The following is a 20,858-nucleotide window of genomic DNA, read 5'->3' on the forward strand; positions in this document are numbered from 1 at the left end:
CAAAAACAAAGAGGATAACACCACAATACATCAACTTAATGGTCGTAGTGGTATCATGTCCCCACAAAGGAAAAAAAAAAATGGTAAGCCGTCATGAGCCAGAGGTGGACAGAAAACCTATTTTACTTTTTTCAAAGCCTTAACCATGTTTAGTTCAGTTATGCTGAAAAAAGCTAAATATAATGCTTAAAAAAGACCTAAAATTAAATTATATCATCATAAGTGAAGTAATTGTCTCTTCGCTTCAAGTCGTTTGAAAAGAAGTTAGCTGTTTCTAAGAATTTCTGGCAAAATGCGAAAGGTTTCTGAAGGGATGTGTGCTGTGTAGTAAAGCGCTTAGTGGTTGCAGTCAAATTGACCTTAATCGCTGTGCTAAGTTCAACTAATTTCATGCTGAGTGCTGCTAATGAGCTACTAGTGTCAGTGTTATACATTGAAGTTGACATTCTGCAGTTCTGAATCAAAATATCTTCGGAAAAAAGAAAACTATATGTGCTATACCCCATATAGTATTTGGATTGCCCTTCAGGAACGTTTATCAGCCGTCAACATTGGTGGACGTCAAACAAAACGAAATGTCAAACCAAGAATCCAACAAGCCACTGACACGATCCACATCTACCTCATCTTCTTCGTTGTTTACGAAAGGCGACGTAAACAAACAATCCAGAAGTGATCAGGATGTGGAATCTCTCAACGATCTCTGGAACAAGATTCGTAAAATGTTTGCGGATTCTAAATCAGACATTGAGGCGAAAATTGATTCCTGCAAGGAGGATTTGGAGCAGAAAATCGGTAACATCGAGCAACAGCTGTCTGTTCTGAGGACGGAATTTAAAGCTGAAATTAAAAACGTTTCCAATTTGGTTACCGTTGTGCGTGACGACTTGGAGCTCACAAGAAGGAACGTTCATCGCTCTGGTACAATCAACGAGTTGATTGTGTCTGGTATCCCCTACACCTCCGATGAGAATCTTCTGGAAATCTTTCTCAACATCTCTAAGGCTCTATCGTATAACTCATCTGAAGTACCGATGGTATACCTGAAACGTCTCTCCAAGTTACCCATCAAAGCTGGTTCTGCCCCAATGAGAATATATACCGAGGTGTGGAAAAGACATTTAGTGTGCGTGACATCCGTGTACGGTGCAAAATGTTTCACAACTACAAGCGAGTGAGCTCCCATAAGAAGCCGTGCAAATTAGTGACGTAGTTATTTTTGTTTACGTTTTTTCTGTTTACTAATACATAGCCATTGCTTCTTATTCCACACCTTGATATATATTCTCATTGGTTCTGCCCCTCCTATTCTATGCCAATTCTCATTGCGTGGTGTGCGTGATGAGTTCTACGCAAGGTATCTTCGGATGAGAACACTGAATTTATGTCATGTTGGCTTCAACAATCAGAATCGGGTATACATCAATGAAAATCTTGCGCGAGAAGATCGTGAAATTAGAACTCAAGCGATCAAGCTTAAAAAGCAGGGTCGTATTCAGCAAGCTTTCACCAGAAATGGAATCGTTTTCATCGGAGTGAAGAACGGTGATGATGCTGTACCGTACTACACGCTGGAGCAGCTCTTCGCATCAGTCAATTAACCTATCCAATAAGTTTCTCTTCTCCTTACATTATTTCCATGAATCCTTTCCTTGTTTTTCCGTTTGCATCCATTCCCTCCTGAAAGCTACACATTTTTTTTTTCATATAATTTACCTTTCCTTGATAAATCATAATTTCCTACCGTGCTTTCCTATGTTTCCGTTCCTTAGATATCCGTGAATTCTTCCTTCCTAAAAGTCAATACAATGTGCAATGCTGATATCGATCACGAGTCTATTGATGACCACGATGATGATGACGATGACTATGACGCTATTAACTACAACGACCACGACGAAAACGACTGTGACGACGATAACATGGACTGCGTATAATGATGATGACGATGATGACTATGACGACCACGACAAAAGTTGAAGGCTAATGATGATCATTTTTGGATGGCGTGTGGATATCGGATGAATCAAGGATTGTGTTGCTGCTGCTGTTGTTGTTGTTGTTTGCTGTGATGGTTACTGCTACTGTTGATACTGCTACTGTTGTTCATTTGATTTTTTTTGCTTTTGTTTACTTTTTGCTCATTTGAAAATGATTCAGCTACCTAATTTGAATTTAACTTATCTTTGCTGTTCATTCTTTTTAGTACTAAGTCAATTTGATTGCAATAACTAGTTCATGACTTTCATGTTCAGAAATTTAATGTTAGATATTATTATTAGTTGTAGGTTAAGCTTTCTCATCATTAAAACCAATTTATTATTGTTGAATTCACTGCATAGGTCTCTTTTAGGTTTAACGAAATGCTTGATATTTGATTATGGTTGATAACATTGTAAACAACGCCTCTGCATCCACGTTGATTCCTAAGGCACTGTTCCATGCTGTTCTGAGCAATGACAAGATAAATATATGTCACGTCAACGTCCAAAATCTTTGTGCTCGACGATTCAGTAAATTTGATGAGTTGAAAAGTAACTTCTTTGGTAGCAAAATAGACGTAGTCTGTATGACGGAGACCTGGCTTAGTGATGTTATAACTAATACAATGATATCCATGGAAGGTTTCAACTTGCTACGGAACGATCGCAATCGAAACGGAGGTGGTATTTGTATATATTTTAGGCCAAATTTATCTTGTAAAGTTATTAAGAAATCTACATCGAATTTATCAAACGTAACAGAGTTTTTGTTAGTTGAAGTAAGTGGTGCTGGTGATCCATTTTTGTTAGGTGTGTACTATAATCCACCAGAAGTTGATTGCTCAGATACTCTGAAAGAGCATTTTGAAGAGCTAACGGTTAAATATAATCGGACTTTCTTCATAGGAGACTTCAATACTGATCTTCTAAAGAGTACTCCTAGATCGCGAAGATTAAATGACACTATCTCTACAATGTCTTACACGTGTGTGAACAAAGAACCAACTTTCTTCTATTCTAGTGGATGTTCTCTACTCGGATTCTTCTGACGTAGTTTCTAATGTCAATCAAGTTTCAATGCTATTTGTTTCTAAGCATGATCTGATTTTTGCTTCCCTAAATTTTAACAAACCTAGACAAGAGCCCATAGTTTACCGAGACTATAAAAATTTTAACGCCAATCTCTTAAGTGTTGCATTTCAAAGAATGGAGTGGAATCAATTGTTAAGTACACACTTAGAATTTATCACAGATTTTTGTGAAATTTCACCGAAATCTCAACAGCAGATTTTTCGGTGAACCGTTCGGTGATTTTTTACTTCACCGAACGATCTGTAAATCTTGAAAAAGTTCATCTGTCAAAAGCACCGAATAGTCCGGTGATTTTGTACAGATTTTCTGTGGAATTGTTAGTTGTTTCAGGAGGTTTCACTGAGCTTTTCGGTGAAATTCCACAGATTTACGGTTATTTATTTGTTATTCAATTGGCAATTCACCGATTGATTCGGTGTATTCTTACAGAAGTTTTGTGAAATGTGCAAATGTTTCTATTTTTTTTTTTTTTTTTTTGTTTATAGAGACTTTACCCACAAGGGGCATTCGTCTCTAATGTTTCTATTCGGATTTTTCGTAATATGATATTATCCCAATCATCACGAAGCAGCGCCTACATCACTCTAACTATAATGAACAACGCAACCGAAGTTAGCCACCCCGGTGCCAAACACCGCGAATTTAACGGTGTTGCAAATTAAAACAATAAGATTGCATTTTTACACTCCTCATTTTTATTTAGACAGAGAACCCTCAGACCCTCACAAAAACATCAATCACATTTACTTTCTTTGGAAGTCCAAACTATTTTCAATTTTGAAAATACACTTTGATTTTAGCTTTATTTAGCTTTCTTCGCTTGAAAAAGCATCAATTTTGACTCAATCAGCGGTTGTTAATCTGACAGACAAACGATTTCACAGATTTTTGGTGAAAGCAGAAACAATTTCTATCTTCACTGAAAGTTATGTTCAAGTTCCACAGAATTCTGTAATTTTTCCGCATTTACAGCATGAATCTGTGGTTTATTTTACCGAATTCTGTGTTCTATTCTAAGTGTGTATAACAGATTCCGATATTCTCATCGAGGCTCTCAACAATAATTTGAAATTTTTGCATGACAACTTTATACCCATTAGAAAAAGAATTGAAAAAGTCAACCCGTGGTTCAATCGTGAAATTGAAATTGCAATTATAGCCAGAGATATTGCCTATTCTAACTGGAAACAAAGTCGTAGTGAACAAGAGTTTGGGCATTTCAAAAATCTTAGAAATAGAGTTAATTTGTTGATAAGGGATGCCAAGCGCCGTTATGACCGCAGAAAATTTCAATCAAACTTACCTAGTAAGCATCTCTGGGCCAATATAAAAAAAACTAGAAATTTCCAAGCCTCGTTCATTCGATTGTAGTTTGAGCTACAATGAGAATGATATCAACAAATATTTTTCTGAAAATTTCAAAGTCGATGATGCTCCTAGACCTTTTATTCACTATCAGACTAGATCACATGGGTTTTCTTTCCGACCGGTTGAAGAATTTGAAATTATTAATGCTGTACATGAGATCAAGTCGAATGCTACCGGTTTAGATGATATTCCTATTATATTCATTAAGATTATGTTGCCCCTTATTTAACCATATATTAAGCATTTATTTAATATCATAATTTCTTCATCAAATTCCTCGTGGATGGAAAACGGGTAAAATAATTCCTATCCGGAAAAAAGCTAAAAATGATGAAATTAATAACCTCGGACCTATCAGTATTCTGTGTGCGCTTTCCAAAGTATTAGAAAAAATATTAAAAGTTCAAATATCTTCTTTTATTAGTACCATGAATATCCTTCATCCCTTGCAATCAGGATTTCGTCAGAATCATGGTACAAATACTGCACTTCTTAAAGTTCATGACGACATTTCTTCAGTGATAGACAAAAGGGGCATAGCAATTCTATTGCTTATAGATTTCGCGAAAGCATTTGACCGCGTATCTCATCGAAGGCTTTTGCTGAAGCTAAGCGAATATTTCCGATTTTCTGTAGAGGCAAACAAATTGATGCATTCTTATTTGGCTGGTCGTACACATGCAGTATTTCATAACGGAAAATTGTCAAGCTTCAGAAATATAGAATCTGGTGTGCCCCAAGGGTCAATTCTAGGGCCCCTTTTGTTCTCATTATTTATTAATGACTTGCCGTCGACATTGAAATATTACTCCATACATCTGTTCGCAGATGATGTCCAAATCTATTTATGCAAACGCGACAGTTCGAATTTCTGCAATTTAGCCAATAAAATAAATCATGATCTTCACAATCTTTATCATTGGTCCACACGGAATCTGCTGCCTATAAATTCGTCGAAAACTAAAGCTATTTTGATAAGCAGGGGAAGAAGCTTGAATACTATGAATGATTTATATCTTAATGGTGAAAAATTAAATTACCGTAATCCGGGGTAACATTGATCATTTTTTTAGTTTTTCTTAAATTTTTCATTTCACAATACAAAGGTTACAAGTTTCATATTTTTAAAACAAGTACTGGCACCCACCGTTCCTAGCTATGTACTTTATTATGTTTTTCGAAAGATTTAATTATGTTTAAATAAATGTTTTAAGTGATTTTTTGATTCAGCTGATATGGGGTAACATTGATCACGCAAGTAAACAACGTTCGCTAATATTGGAATTGTCGTTACTTACTAAAATCAGGGCCCCTGAAGCCGAATATGAAGACCAAACTCTTACAAGCCATTTACTTTTTGAGTTATTTCAAAATTAAAAACACCTTGAACCGCGTAATACGCCTAAAAGTAGGCAATTTCCTCAGGAAATTCTACATTCGTAATAGTAATTAGTTAATGTTGCCTAATTGAATAAACTTATAAAAGATTTGACAACGGAATCGTTTTCGGCGATGCCATTTTTAGTAATATCCGCATTTTCCTTGATCACATCGTCTGCAGAACTCATGTGAGACATGAATTTTCGGTAGTGTCAGTGATAATGATAGAAATCATTGTTTCAAAAAGTTGACAAATTTGCGCATGAACTAAACGCAATTTTGGCAAAAACGAATATACGAAAGAGAGGCACCATTCATGGTTCGAAAATGTTTCATCAATAAATTTTTATTTGAACGTTTAACAAGATGAGTCATCCCGATCAATGTTACCCTGCTGATCAATGTTACCCCGGATTACGGTATGTTAAAAGTGTGAATAATCTGGGCATAATATTCAATTCGAATTTAAATTGGGATGATCAAATATGTGCTCAATGTAGAAAAATTTATGGTAGTTTGAAAACATTGTCTATGACAACCAAACATTTCGATAAATCGACCAAACTGAAACTATTTAAGGCTTTAATCTTCCCTCATTTTATCTATGGTGATTTTATTTATTCAAATGCTTCATGGTCTTCAGTCGATAAGTTGCGACTTGCTTTGAACGCATGCGTTCGGTATATTTTTAACCTAACAAGATTTTCCAGAGTATCTCATTTACAAAAAGAATTAATTGGTTGTAATTTTTCTAATTTTTATAGGTATAGATGCGTTACACTGTTTAAATTAATGAAGTTGAAAAAAACAGATTATTTGTTTGTTAAGTTACAACCAATGCGAAGTGACAGAAATAGAAATTTTCTTATACCTCAACATCAGTCTGCCTATTATAGCCAATCGCTGTTTGCACGAGGCGTTGGGTATTGGAACCAATTACCCCTTAGTACTAAATCTAGTGTGTCCATATCTAGCTTTAAAAGAGACCTTATGCAGTATTTAACATTATAAATTCTTAAAATTGTGGGATAGCTCAATAAATATGAAAGCATAATTGAAGCAATTGAATCACTAGGTGTAACGATAAAAAAGACCGTAGCCTTATGTTACATGAATAATACTGAATAAATAAATAAATAAATAAATAAATAAAAAAATGCGGTAGCGTTCTTTCTTCTCGATTGGGAAGAAAACCTTGATTTACCTCATGTAAATTGATAAATCCTGCCTAAATCCAGCAAATTTGGAAATACTGACAACGATGTGCGGCATTCTTTGTTTCCTCACTTGAATTGATAAGCCTGGGCTAAGAGCTGCTTCGATTTGTTGTTTCGCTTTGTTGCTTCTTCTTATTCTTCTTCTTCTTGGCATTACGTCCTCACTGTGACAAAGCCTGCTCTCAGCTTGGTGTTCAATGAGCACTTCCACAGTTATTGACTAAGATTGGCAGGTACGATGATACTCTATGTTCAGGGAAGTCAAGGGAATTTCCATTACGAAAAGATCCTGGACAGACCGAGAATCGAACCCAGACACCTTCAGCATGGCTTTGCTTTGTAGCCTCGGACTCTAACCACTCGGCTAAGGAAGACCCTTGCAGGGTACCTGTCACGAATTTATCAAAGCAGATCGGTAGAACGCTTTCAAAAAATATTTAAGAGCTCCTTGAACAACACTGCAAAAATTGAAAAACAAAAAATCTATCTTCTAACAGTAGTTCTAGGAAGAATGCATTCAAGAATCTCAAGTTATTTTCTAAATAGATTCGTTATGCTCTCATTTCTAATGAACCCATCCAAAATAACTCTTCTAACATTCTCCTCTTGTCCATGTAGGTACTTTGCTCTTCAATTCGTCCAAAGTCGTCAAGCTTGAGAACCCAATCGGTCAATAATAGCTTTACTGTTATTCAAATATGTCTTCTAATTCAACAATTACCCATGCTGTGAGTTTCTTCTTTCAGCACTCCAACGGAACCCCTCCATAGGCATGAAAGCTCCAAATTTCCCATCGCTCATTAAGAACGTAATATTGCTATACAATAATGTAGATTGCCACAGGAGGCGATTAATTGGATTCCACTCATCTATTTATTTCCAAAGCAGCATCACAAACATTTCCCTATTCTGATTCAAAGCTCCAACTTAGTTCCGCATTCTAAAGTCCCCAGCACAATTCTGATGGATCGATGTCAGTGAAAACGACAAATTGGTCGAAAATTGAACGCTGTTTGACGGTCCAATCATCCGAGCCCAATTGCTCAGTGCTGGTGTGGTGAGTTTTTAGAGGGCAGCCAAATCAACAAGCTTCTAAAGAAGGTGAGCACTCGGCGTTTAATTAAAGAGTTGCCAATCAAATAATTGGACATAATTGTAAATTGAGTACTTGCAATGAAAAACCAATTGATTTTCCTATAAAAAATGTATATAAGCAAAAGTTACAAATTAACACTTACAAAATTAAAATTATCACTGAAATACAGTTAACTCTACCTTACTCGATATTCCGTACCTCGATATCGAGTTAGAGAACCATAGTAAAAGTTGGTTTTCATGGCTAACTCGACGGTCCCTTGGGTCGCAGTTGCACTGGTTTTGTGTTTTGTAACTCGATACCTCCCTAACTCGATGGTACCTTCAATATCGAATTATGGAGATTTGACTGTATTTAAAATATTGTAAGAAGTATAATTAGTCACACTAAATAGCTAATGAACGTACATTTATTTTTTTTTTTAATTTAAGTGATTATTTTCCTTTTTTTTTTTCAAGGAAATATTTAATTTTGAAGTGTTAATTTTTGGTTTTGTTACTCTTATCCCTAAAAGTTTTTTTTCTATATCGACGTACGGAATATCAAGTAAGGAAGACTATTGCTTGTTTTAAGTTATTTTATTAACTGTTTTTGGATAATCTTATGATCTTACTCTTCACCCATGGCATGATAACATTTTTCCCGTTTTAGAAACGGTGATGATTCGGTAAATATTGAGACCACGTTAGGTAAACGGTTGAACGTTGCGAACAATGAGAGCGGTGATTAAATTTCAACGGTCGTTAGTGACCTACGTAGGGTTCACTGATCCGGGCATGGGCGAAGCCATGCGGTGTGGTCTATCATCTCACTTCAACGATATCTGATGGATCTGTCAATCTTGGACCTGAATGGAACTAAATGGCCTCACCGGCTACCAACTGTTTTTGTGTGCTAACCACATTTCAGCGGTTGAATGTTCTCGAGTGCGGTGCTCCTTATTCTTCACACAATTTGCTCGAATTTTATCTGCAATTGCCTGAGAGCATTTCCAGCTGAAAACGTAAATATCGATAGCATTTTTAGACCGACTCTTTTTCACTGTGAAAGAAACTTTGCGCATGTGTTGGTAGTTTTTCGATTTGACATTTCCAATCAACATTATAGTTTTTTTTCCTTGACTACGTTTTATTATCAGTCTATCAAATAAAAATATTTTATAATTTAGATTTTTTTACTCAAAACCCAAACGATCAATTATAGGGGAAGACGGGGTAAGACCGCCCGCCTATGCAATTTAATTCATATGTCAAAATCAAAAATCAATAAATTATTTTTCTGCGCAGCATGTCGTTTTTTGATGCCTTAGGTATGATCAAAAAATATCACAGGTGTTGTATTTGTAAAAAAATATTTATTTCTTGAAGCTTGAAAAAGGGATGTCTTATCACGATTATTTTTAGCGACGGGGTAAAACCGCCCACCCATGGGGTAAAAGCGACCACCACGATTTTCGTACACGATTTTGCGAAAATATATATCAGTTCACTGTGATTCTAAAAAGTATTATGTTTTATGAATTCTATATTGATTAACGGGGATATTGAAACATTTTCAGAGTTAATTGATCAATAAAACTCAGATATATACCTATATTCACCTCAAGACACCCATATTTTGGAAAAATACGCGAATTTGGCTTGTATTTATAACAAAATCGATTTCATTTTACGTGAATAGTAATGTAAAACGTTGTTACAACTTTGAAAATGGTTTAGACATTGTATTAGGTATAAATTATGGGTGGCGGTTTTACCCCATCATCAGTGGTCGGTTTTACCCCGCTTGCGCAATTTTCACAACTATGGCCTCATTTCAAAGCTAAATATTTACAATTTTATATTTCACTTCACTGAAGCATATTTCACAATTCTGTTGATGCATCGACGGGTAATTTGTTATGTTTTTACAAAATAATCCCTTCCGAAATGCTTAAGTGAGCATCTGTTAAATTAAGATCAAATTCAATATTGACGAGCAGAATCTTTGTTTTTGATATTTGTTATGAATAATTTCATGTAAATATCATCCTAAATGGTTCGGAATGTCAAAAATCTTGTGTTTATGGAAAGTTCTTGGTGAACTTTTGAGAAAACCGCCATTTTCATGCCAAACTGAAGGTGGTCCGTCTTACCCCGGCGGGCGCTCTTACCCCGTCTTCCCTACATCGAAACACTCTGTTGGAAAGATTTGAAAAAATACACTGAGTGATAAAATCATAATGAATCTACGTTAGATTGTATATGCAGCCGATTTTTAGAAAACCGTACCCTCCGATTTTTTTTTTAAATTTTTGTTGAGAAGCTGAACTTTAGTCTAGAGTCCAGTCCAAAGTCTAATAGTTTGGTCATAACGCATAGAAAAGCCAACAATAACCACAATATTTAATTAGGAAAAGTTAACTTCTAAATGATTTACGTTTGAGCTGGAAATTCTCCTTAGTTTCTTTTCCGACACGGCCATTTTAAGTCTCTCTCTCTCTCTGTCTAAATGTGTTAGAAAAACGTCCCCCGTCAAAATAAAACTCCAAACCACGCAAACAAAAAGCGCAAAACACAGCAAAGCGATTATACCGCTAATAAATTAGATGATGAATTTATGCTAAACACGCAAATTAAACATAAGCTCAAGCTTTTATTTATTTTCACGTTCGCTATTGCACGAAGGGGGCCGAAGTCGGGCCTCGTTCGTTTGGGTGTTCACCTTTTTATTGTCTTTTGTTTCCGCTCCGAAAACAGAGAGACAGAGAGCCATTTCGGACTTAGTTTTCGGAGGGGGTCTTGCGTGTGAGTGGAAGGAAACGCGCCGGGAACCGAAAACTAGATTCAAATTCAAATCACTGGAATAGAAACAAATGTTTGCTCATTTGGCCCGTTTATTAGGGTTATGATTTATGGGGGGAACCCACCGTGTGGGCTTTTTGGAACGAACAATATCCCCAACAGTTTTCCGAAGGTATTGGAGGGTGCCAGAGGCAAATGCACAGACATGACATTACATGAAAACATGGTGTGATGATGATCGGTATTATATTCATAGGATATTTGGACACATTACAAGGTTATAGTTCAAAAGTTCAGCGATAATTAATTATTACACATTAGCAAAATTTCAGTTGAATACCATTGGCATATTCAACGCAGAATACTAATATAGTTTTGTTCACTAGCATTAAGCTTAGACAGCAATATTAGTATTATTTAGTACATATTTGCTAAAATATTTGAATACCGTCGATGGGGGTGACAATGAGTCTAGGGGGTGAGATTGTGTTAAACGGAAAAATATGAAATATTACAACCAATAACCGTGATATTCCAACGGTCGACTCTCCACATCTCAATGTTCTACATCTCGATATCTCTCCCTATGTCGATGTTTTTTTCGGCCCGTTCATATCTCCATATCACGGTATCTCCTTATCTTGATGTGATTTTAATTCCCGATTTTCCCTTGTGTATCGGTATGCCCATTATCAAAGGTAAGCATAATAGATTTTGGGGGTTCAAAAATCAAAACAATTTGCAAAGGCGAATTACGTCTGTTTTTTTTTAAGTTTTTTTTAGTGATTTCCAATCTGATAATGACTAAACAGCGTACCAAAAATGGCATTTTTGTGTGTCTCAAGCATCAAATTATATTTCTCAGGTAGATTTTAGGTACTGTATCTGATGCCGTTCTCAGAAATATTCTAGCACGTCACAATTTTTAGCGACAGATCATTGTTGTGTAAAACACTTTTCATTGATGGAATTTAGAGTATGATTTATCAATCTTTTTTGTTAACTAATCCACCAAACATGCAAAATAGGACTTTAACTTCAATGTCGAATATAATTTGGTTGGAAAAGCACGATTAAATTTAGATTGAATCGATTTTCTCAAGGTATTTTCAGTCTCCATACAAAATTCTTCGTTTTTCTTATTTGGCAAAGTACAATACATGGTGAACGTTCAAACAAATATTTTTGAGCATCGATAGTACTATGAATTTTATTGATAAGTATTGTTATACACATAAAGTTTGTATTCTGTGGCAAATTAAGCAAATAAATTGCCATACAAGCTTGGAAACTTACATGCAAGATCAATGATACAGTCAAATATTGCATTTTCAACAGTCTGTATCTCAAAAACTAGACGTGCTGTGGTATTTTTGAAAACGACAATGGATTCAGCAATCCTTAATAAAGTAAATAGCGGTATTTTGGTGCTTGAGATAAAAAAAAAACGTGTTCCGCAGTGTTAACAATTTGTTCCATGTCTCAAAATTTACGCTATCATGGAAAGATGTGTCATTATAAGTATGAAACGAGCTCACCAGTTGGTAATCCATCCTCGACATAACACGGATATCTTTTCGCACTCCCACAACACGAACCGTTAAACTTCTCGGCGTCCCGAACACGAACCATCTTGCTTGGGCTCTCCGAAGCACTGCTCACTTGTAATGCCGTGGTGTATGAATGTATTTCATTCACTCTTCAGACAGTTGTTAATCTACCATCAAAGCACAATTTCAAGAATTTCAAGAAAAATATTTATGGGGTATGCTGTTACAAGGTTTTGACGTTTTGAAGTTTATATGTACACGACGAAACACGTGTCAAATGCACAAATTGAAAATGAAACTGCGTTAAGAAACCACGTGCTTCCTATTCGCTAGATAGGCGCTTAAGCGTACAAGCTGCGGAGCCCCTTGAGAGACCTCGACGCTCGAAAGCGAACTGAACTGATAAACCCTGTGGTGTAATTTCTGAAATTATTTTGGGAGAGGTTATTGGAAGTGGTTTATAAACAAAAGGTCGAAATTATATATCATTCAAAGTTTTGTCATAGATTCATAAACGTGAGATATAAGACAATCTTGAATATATCTGCAGATGATGATTTATGTTTAAAGATTTCCTGAAGAATTTGCTGAAGAAATTTGTCTGTCAAAATTTTGCATGATGACTTACCGAGCTGAATAAATGACCAATCATTGGAATAATTTGAGGAGAAATTTTCTGAGGACGAATCTTTGGGAATCTTCAGGAATCCATGCATAGCTATATAAGCGTTTTGAATAGAATCCTTGAAACAATGCTTAGAGATGTAAGATAGACATGTGCAGCAGTTTCAACATACTTTATGAGGAGTAACTGAGAAGTAAATCGCTGGGAACATGTTTTCCTGAAATTCCTGTATGATGACATGGATATTTTTTTCGAAGGGCTCCGTGGAGGTTTATTATTTGATCAAGCATTAAAAACAACTTAAAAATATCATAAAAGAAGTATTGCAGGAACAGTTTTTTTTTGGTAGAATGTCTAGATCACTTGAGAGATATATACACACAGTATACTAATGTAAAATTATTGACTTTGGCAGAGAGAGCTCACGTGGAAGTATTCATAGAACACTTAGCTTAAAAACAGACTCTGTCTTAATAAGAAATGCCAAGTACATGCCAAGAAAAAGAGAGTGAAGTTTGATGCAGACATTGGACAAGAGGCATACTGGAAAACATTAAAGTTTCAGATTTATTCGAAAAATGACATCTGAAGGTCTGTTCTGTGCATCTTTTCCGACCGTCGGCAATACTCCACAGCTTGAATTTATCCCCACTTGTCTTAGTTACGATGCAGCGAGCTTGCGCGATTTAATGAATGGAGTTAGAAATGCTGTTTTATTGCAATCCAGTGCATTAAAGACCTCTAATTATTCAAATAATTTACATTACATCTGCGAGATTTTTTTTTTTTTTTGAATTATCAGTGACTAAGAGAAAAATGATCGATTTTTGAGATTTGATCCAGGAAAACCCCTTTATAACTCTAGCCTTAAAGTCCAAATTACCCCTTAACTATTTTTCCTCGCAAATTGATATGTAGGTGCACCATTTCTGAATTTTCCAGAAAAAAAATCCCCCAGAAAGAAAAGGCAGCACGAAGAAAGTGTGGTAGCTGAAGCGCAAGATAGCATGAACCGGAATGATATGCGGAGATTTAATGCAGCGGTCAACGGCATGCGACACATACCGTACAAGTGCCCGCCATGCGCAATGATCGAAAGAGAAATTTGCTGACCGATAAAACGGTGGTTGCTGCCAAGTGGAAGGAACAATTTCAGCAGTTGTTGAACGGTGAAAATGGAACTGTAGCGATAAACATGGTGATTATTGATGAATTCTTTCAAAACTTTTGCCAGAAATTTCTTGAGAGCCCCACCGGTAATTCCTTTGGATTTCCTCCATGGATCCTGCAGGATCTCTTCGTGGTTCCTCCAGAAATTTCTGCAGAGTTCCTCCGGGAGTCATCCATAGTTTCTTCAGTTATTTCAGGAAATCCTTCGGAATTCCCTCGGGAATTTTTCTGAGGTCCCCCAAGAATTTCTTCAGAGTTCCACATGGATTTTCTTTGGAGCTCCACCGCCCATCTTTCCTACACTATTTCTCTTAGTTTTTCTTCAAAGTTTCATCGGTTTTGAATGTTTTTCAACTTTTTTTTTCTTCAACTTCTTGCTACAACAGGCACTTCTTCGCGAATTTGTCCATCTTTCTCTTCCGGAACTTTTCCGGAACCTCCATGTAGGACGTACCGACATAAAACTTGAGACCAGGGATTTGTTTGGTGTCCGCCTTGATGTATTTCTCGTCGTCCATGACGAGACAGCCTGGCTGGCCTTGTGAGTGTCTACTCACGGTACAGCTTCCGCGCACGCAATTTGGCCACCGTGTTTTGCTTGTCAGTCCGGTTTGGCGCTGTCCTGTCCTTGAAATCAGGTAGCCCTGCCCGCTTCATGGTATGCTGGATGAACCACTTCGACTAATTGACCTTTTTGGCCACGTCTCGTGTGGAAAGGTTTGGGTTATTCTTGAAGTATTGCCTTATCTTCAGCGCCTTCTCTAGGTATTCCGTTTTCGGTTTTTGGCCGCTTCTGGAACATCTTCACAACGCGGGACACGGTGGAGTGGTGGATTCCAAGCCTTTTGCCATTCCATCTGTGCGACTGATCAGGATTATCGATCACCGCGCCCAAGATTTGCTGGCGTAGCTCTTCTTGTTTCGTATGCATCTTGAAAACTACTTGACAGATCGCGATAAAATTTCGCAGAATTTTCCTAGATCCTACAAGAAATCCATCAAAGTTCCTCTGGGAATTCCTTAAGAGTCCTAGAGTTGCTCCAAAGTTCCTTCAGAGTTCCTCCTCGAATACCTCCGGAGTTTGCACAGGAATTCTTTTCTTCTCAAGTTCAACCAGGAATTGCTCCGAAGTTCTCCCGCAGCAGGTATCAGGTGGAAAATTCTGGCCTCTGGCAATAAACTTTTGAATTTTGCTGGTCCAATACTATTTATTTGTTTTTGTTGTTTTGTTTCGAATGTGGAATGGATTGAAAAAATACAACAACCGGTGCATGCGCGAGCGGTTTGATCTATTTTTACTGGTCTATTTAATATTGACAGGTCCATTTTTGTTAAAAAAAAATTTGGACCAAAAAATGGACCACCGGTGAAGTTGCCTTTATGTAGTGTTGGTGACATGTACGAGCGCAAAAAACACTATTCAATAAACTAAAAAAAATCTGGGATGAAGGCCTCTACAAGACTATGAATTGACCTGTGCCCCTACAGAAGTATGTAAATCCAGCCCTGTATTCGTAATCTGAATTGCAATTTGACACCTAGACAGGATTGCATCATTGAGATGCCTGTTAGTCGCTAGTTGCATTCCTGATAAGAATTCAAAGGTGAAACAATAAAAAATACCACACATCCGTTCATTCACATCGAACACATCCGGGCAAACTTTTGTTTTGAAAGGGCAAACCATCCAGAATTTCGTTACCGAGTTAATGACTGGTGGACAGAAATCCCTTACGAAAGCTCCTTTCTCACTTATTGGAGACTCAAAACAATTGACTTTCAAACAGCGCGTGCACAACGGCGCAGGTGTAACGGCTACATCGCCGACCCTGGGGAAACCGGGAGTGACGATCTCCAATTACAAACATTGACTTCCGGCGGTATTCCTCGTAAAATGGCCAGTAAAATGACGGTCAAGCTGTGGACCCACTGACCATAGGAGAGGTTAAAAAGGCTGTTAGTTGAGTTGAAGATCTATAAGGGAAGGACAAAATTCCAATCGAGTTTCTCAACCACGGAAGTTTTACCAATTGATCCACCGAGTACTTCTGAAGGTATGGGAGGATGAAGTCAGTGTTGTGAAAAACTCGATTTCTCATAACTCACGCTTGAAATTTTTCACGCAATCACACAACTCAGCAGTCATAAAATCATGGATGAATTGGCTCACCTTTTTGACTTATTGTCTCCACAGTTTATTCACAAACGGCAATATTTTTTTGTTAGTCTGTTAAAATTAAAGTAATCCTTTCTAACGTACACAACAACATTCGGGATTCAGAAGTTTTTGACGGGTTTTGCGAGTGAATCATTTTTTACGGTTTGAGTTGATTGAGTGATTTTGCATCAAAATCTCAAGCGTAAGATTTGCGAAGCAGATCTCTAATGAGTTTGCTCTCACGTGAGAGCGTATTGATTGATATTTGAGTGTGAGTCTATCAACACTGCACTATGGTCCAGGAATCAGTTTTACGCGGAAAGATGCATTTTTGAGCTTTAGAATGAAACATAAGACAAAAACATCTTCTACAAAGTTGTTTTCATTAGTAAGGTCCTTTGTTGGTAGTATTCAAAATTAGGGTGAACCACGTTTTCATAGAAATAGTGTAACTTACTTTCTTATTTGTATAAATTATATTACACATGCTTCAGCAAAGTTGTAGACCATTCAATTTCAAGCAATTTTACCGAAAAAAGTTTTTTTGTATCTCTTAAATTTAGAGCTTTAATTAGATTTAGAGCTATTTTTTGAAAGCATGTTATTAGAGTTACAAAAATAACACATCTTATGTTTGCCCCAATCAGAGATATTCACAATCAAAGTGGGCATGTTTTTGAGAGAAAATCAACAATAACTCCCAAACGAAAAGAGATAGCGAGTTTCTTCACTCACCAAATTACGCATTTTTTAAAGCTCTAAAAGTGATTCATAGACTATTTTGATGAGAAATTTGAATTGGAAACTCTAGAGCCAGAAAACCAGTTTTGTTCGGACCACCCTGTGTCACCGTAGGAAAAAAGTTTTAAATCGATCAGTTTAAGAGATAAAAAAAACTTTTTTTGACAAAGTTGCTTGAAATTGAATGGTCTACAACTTTGCTGGAGCATGTATAATATAATTTCTACAAATAAGAAAGTTAGTTACACAATTTCTATGAAAATGTGGTCCACCCTAATTTTTAAAACACCAAACAAAGGACCTTACTAATGAAAACAAGTTTGTAGAAGACTGTTTTCGTCTAATGTTTCATTCTAAAGCTCAAAATGCATCTTTCCGCGTAGAACTGATTCGTGGACCACTGTGCACTGGAACGAAGAAATGCCTACTGGTTAGCTGGATGACCTCATACGCCCAAACTACAAGAAAGGGACACAGACTGGAGTACGCCAATTACAGAGAAGTAATCCGCTGAATTCGGCGTACAAAAAATTATCACGTATCCTGTTTAACAGACTGTTACCGTCCGAGGAGTCCTTCGTTGGTGAATTCAGGCTGGTTTTCGCTCGACAACGGACCAGATGGTCAATTTTTGTAGGGTATCAAAATATATTATTATCAGAGATTAGTTGAAAAACTCGCCTTTTTTGTGTAATTTAATTAATTTAGGACAAAACAGTTTGGGAGTTCCACGATCGAGTGGTTAGTGTCGACAGATACTGCGGAGTGCATCGTGTCATGGGGTGTAAGTTCGACTCACGCTTCAGCCATTGAAGCTTTTTGTTTCTCGGTTGTGCAATTGGAGCATGCTTGTCAGTGCAGCTATATGGCTGAATACGGTGTCCATGTCTATTTTTGAGTTGAATTTATGAAAAGAAGAGGCTATTCTGAAGCTCTTGTACTATGGACGCTAAACCTAAAGAGCCAAATTAAAAATAGCATCTAAAAACGTTTGCAGCTCCTACTATTTACAGCTTTTTTTTACTAATTAGGTTTCTATCATTTACATTTTTTGCTTCTCTTCTCCTCAATTATAAAATTTCTAAAAGAAGCTGCATCTTACTGCCAATTTCCATAGGAGACATGTGAAGTCAATTTCCCTCTTTCCCCCGAACCACATGTACATCATCTACAAATCCATCCACAAAACATCTTTCAGCCCCTGTAAACAGGAATCATCAATTCAGTTCCAATTCGATCCTCGTAATGAACCGTATCAATTGCAGAGGGTAAATATTTATACAAATGTATCACCACATTCAATGCCTCGAGGACGACAAAGCCCCTTCCGGAAGTTGCGTGAAAAAACATGCCTCAAAACCCATGTTTGCTCTCGCAATTGCACACGTCGTGCATCCATCCCGGAAGGTTCTCCGAATCATAAAAGATCAACTAACGCCAAGCAACCCCTAGTGGTAATCAAAATGTGTTCCTCTCGTGTGTGTATGAACCAATCAACCGAAGCCGCAACCTCCGAGGGATTGTGACATTCGATTCGGTGTAATGCAACTTACATGTGTTTGCTCCTATCTAGAAATAACATTAGGGCGGTTTAAAATTCAAAATATGTTTGAAAATTCAATCTCTCATAGGTATCATAAATTCTTCGGAAAATAATAAGTGATGTTCCTGGAAGAATCAGCTCAATCCGACGGATCGGAGAAGAGATATTCATGAACTTGTTTGCTATTATTTAGCTACAAACTTCTGCAAAGTCAATAACAAAATAAGCTCAGTTCAGTTTGGAACAATTTTCAAAATATCTTCATAAAAAATTACATATAAACCAACATTATCTTTTGGTCACCTTTATTTCACCACAAGAAAGGTGAAAATTTCTCAGAACACTATTTCTATCATAAGGATAAAGAATAAAAATATAAGAGATTGGATTTTCAAACTCTTTTGAATTTTTAACCACCCTATTATACCATAGGACGTGAAACGAAATTTTAAAGTCATGTTTGCAATTTGTTGCGCTTCCGACCGTTTGTCGTTTGCGACTAATGCGGTAGCGTGCCAGAAATGTCGGATCGTCGCTTTTAAATGGGCAGTAAATTATTGAATTTAATATTCGAGTTTGTCAAATCTCACCTCGAAAGTAAATTTCACGCTATTAATTGTCAAAATATTGTGCATTCAGCAAAAACTGCCGTACGCAATGCCGAATTGGTGCAATGATTAATGGACTGTGTGGACCGTTGTAACGCTGCTACAACAAGGCAGAAACATTCTAGCAGATGTTATCCTCCGTGTGAAAGCTTTCGAATGTAATTTGTTTCGATTCAATTGTGTCGGCGTTCTTTCTGCCACAATGGAAGCCAAATGGAAATCATGTCATGAAAAATTTCCAAACTGAAATAACAATCCGCAATGGATTCTGTCTTTCAACCAACGCTGCTGTTGAGGATTTCCAAGGAAACCTTGTTTGGATCCGTTGTTCAAATGTGTGATGTTTTTTTTGTGATGGGTTGCTCCAAAATCTGATGATGAGGTGCACTTATTTATCTGTAATGAGGTAAACATCTCACTAGCAGCTGGTACATAAATGTCGGTTCTTCAAAGTTTGATCCGATCACGAAACGAATCAGTTGATGGTATGTATTTCTGAGTAGAAGCGAAGCACTTACAAGTAAAACGTGATTTTTTTCTAGAATATTGATACAAAAAGCGTTACAAGGGTGTAGGTGGGCCATTTTTGGCTTAATAAAATTAGTTACTTTTGAATTAAGCAAATATGTCTGATCACGCGAAGAAAAGTCGACAAAGTTGCTCGTTTTACTTTATATTTGCAAACAATACTGCTATTCTTGGGTTCTTTTATATAAATCAATATAAAAAAATTTCTATTACTCAGCTTTTTCGGGTCACGATACTGATCCGCAAGGTGGACTTTTTCCATACAATTACAGAGCTTATTTAATTTGAAGCATGTGACGTTTGACTCGCAGGAATAGAAAACAAATTGAATTTCCCACAAGCGATTTCACACAAAGGAACCTATCAACTGACCGCGACCGAATGTAAATGTTTCTTTGCCTTCGTGGTGGGTGGTCGTCTCTAACAAGAAGCGGGGAGATGCAAAACGCAAACGCATCCCCTTCTTTGTGCGGACGTGAGACCGATTCTCCAGCGACCAGAACTGACGCACTGTGACATGAGATGACACAAATGAAAGCAATAAAAAGTAACATGACCCATGAATCGAGGGAAAACTGACAATGACTGTGATCACCACGGTGCACAGAGGTCCAGTTTCTCAAAAGCATAATTTTTATTCTTGGTAGATTACTCATTTAACCTGGAATTCGCCTGGTAAAACTACAGTTCTGTTAAAATTTTGTTCTATGAGGATCAAAAACTTATGACGAAATAGAGTCTTCAACTCTAAATCGTGTTATAAAACACTTTTCATGTCTAAAACTAGTAAAATATTGAGAATGTGGAATTTTTGCAATCATTTTTTTTATCTGTGCTACTGTGCGGTGAAAGGATGATCGCGAAGAATTGGATCGATGACAGCTCCTCCGTTGCAGTCGGTTCACTGGTGCCATGACGTCTAGCTGGACGCAATTCGATGGAAAAGCTTCGCGGTGCGGACAGGAATAAAAAGAATGATCGTGCACCTTTGGACAATGGGACACCGCGTGGTTTAAG

Source organism: Aedes aegypti, chromosome 1, assembly GCF_002204515.2.
Source record: "Aedes aegypti strain LVP_AGWG chromosome 1, AaegL5.0 Primary Assembly, whole genome shotgun sequence".
Classification (NCBI taxonomy): domain Eukaryota; kingdom Metazoa; phylum Arthropoda; class Insecta; order Diptera; family Culicidae; genus Aedes; species Aedes aegypti.